Source organism: Schistocerca piceifrons, unplaced genomic scaffold, assembly GCF_021461385.2.
Source record: "Schistocerca piceifrons isolate TAMUIC-IGC-003096 unplaced genomic scaffold, iqSchPice1.1 HiC_scaffold_427, whole genome shotgun sequence".
NCBI lineage: Eukaryota > Metazoa > Arthropoda > Insecta > Orthoptera > Acrididae > Schistocerca > Schistocerca piceifrons.
Window position 1 is genome coordinate 517 of NW_025728653.1, and position 1,984 is coordinate 2,500.

The following is a 1,984-nucleotide window of genomic DNA, read 5'->3' on the forward strand; positions in this document are numbered from 1 at the left end:
ATCTGTACTGCACATTCGTCCTTATGTACTGAATGATACATCGTGGCACATGTGTGACCGTACAACGACTGCGCCCAAAAACGGCGGACCATACAGTGCAAATATTGTGCACGCAGCTACGTGTCGTCTCCCTATGAGAGCTGGATTGCAGTGTGGTACGCCATAGAGACGTGTGGGAGGAACGGACGCCGTGGATGGCGATCAGCATGAGCTGTCTGTTGATGTATTCGGACCTAGTCGTCTCTCCTCACACACCGTGATGGCATGGTGCAGCGCGTTCCATATCTGCGACATGCTACAGAAGCCGGTTGACAGTCGTTCGAGCAATGGACATCGCATACGTACGGGGGCCACCTTCCACGTATTGTCTAGGCGTGCACATTTTGTTGCGTGTATGTGGGCAGACGTAGTGTGGCGTGACACCTGACACAGGCATGCAATAATGGTTGAAGTTGCAAATGGCGATGGACGCCTACGTTTTCTGGTGAAGTTACGCAAATGAAGAAATGGTAACCCGTTGTGGTGCGGTTGTTCTCGCTAGGGGTGAATCGGTGATGGCGACGATAGGTTGAGGTACTAACGGTTGTTCCAGCGATACCCACCATGCCGACGAAACTGAACGGCATCTGGGTGTGAAGCGATACGCGGCGGTGGCTGGGTGGGACCGTCCCCGGCCGGTGAGGGGGCGCCTCCCGGCGTGCTGGCCGCGCGGTGCGTGGGCGCACGCGCTACAGCCGGCTGGTGGGGGCGGCCAGTGGCAGGCGCGCCGGCCGACGGACGCGGCAGGCGTCGCAGCTGCGCGCCGGCGCACCCTGCGCGCGGCGCCGTGCGGCCAAAGTAGGTCCTCGCGGGCCCGGTGCGAAGCGCGGTGGACATCTGCAGTGTGCTGGTCCGATTGAGGACTGTGTGCGTTGAGGATGCGCCGCCGCCCGGCGCTCGGCGCCGCGACGCCGTCTGCTGCTCGGTCGCCCCAGCGGTTCTCGCTGGTGGTTTGTATCGCAGCTGTGCGGATGTGTTGGCGTGTGCGCTGTGCTGGGAGAGTTCGCTTCGGCACCCAAGTGGGGCTTTTGTCCTTCTGTGGCGCTGGCGTTGGAGCTGCCGGTCACCGTAGGTGGCGCGTGTTGTCTCCCGCCGGCAATGCCACGACAGCACGCTCCCGGGCCTCTGTCGGCAGCGGCAAGCTCAGTTGGGAGCACGGGTGGTCGCACCGAAAGCGTCTACTCGCCTAACTCCGGGCGATTGCGCCTCTCTCGAACCCGACCAAGTACTTGGGACGGCGCTGCGCGCCGCCGGGACCTGAGAGGGTTTCGAGGTGTATTGTGCAGGGGAGCTCAGCCTCCTCCTGTTTGCAGAATGATTGAGCGGACGCTTGCGTGTTCGCGCGGGCCCCCGGGACACACTCCCGGGCGGCCGGCTGCTCAGCTCTAGTTGACGCAGCTCCCTGGTTGATCCTGCAGTAGTCATATGCTTGTCTCAAAGATTAAGCCATGCATGTCTCAGTACAAGCCGCATTAAGGTGAAACCGCGAATGGCTCATTAAATCAGTTATGGTTCCTTAGATCGTACCCACGTTACTTGGATAACTGTGGTAATTCTAGAGCTAATACATGCAAACAGAGTCCCGACCAGAGATGGAAGGGACGCTTTTATTAGATCAAAACCAATCGGTCGGCTCGTCCGGTCCGTTTGCCTTGGTGACTCTGAATAACTTTGGGCTGATCGCACGGTCCTCGTACCGGCGACGCATCTTTCAAATGTCTGCCTTATCAACTGTCGATGGTAGGTTCTGCGCCTACCATGGTTGTAACGGGTAACGGGGAATCAGGGTTCGATTCCGGAGAGGGAGCCTGAGAAACGGCTACCACATCCAAGGAAGGCAGCAGGCGCGCAAATTACCCACTCCCGGCACGGGGAGGTAGTGACGAAAAATAACGATACGGGACTCATCCGAGGCCCCGTAATCGGAATGAGTACACTTTAAATC

At 59.1% G+C, this 1,984-nt stretch overlaps 1 non-coding gene across 1 annotated transcript in view; it reads left to right on the forward strand.

The window, feature by feature from the left end:
* Positions 1–1,438: 1,438 nt before the first annotated feature.
* LOC124749042 overlaps positions 1,439–1,984 on the forward strand; it is a 1,908-nt gene continuing 1,362 nt past the window's right edge. Inside the window, exon 1 of the ribosomal RNA XR_007011784.1 lies at positions 1,439–1,984. This exon is cut by the window's right edge and continues 1,362 nt beyond it. This is a non-coding gene — a ribosomal RNA (small subunit ribosomal RNA).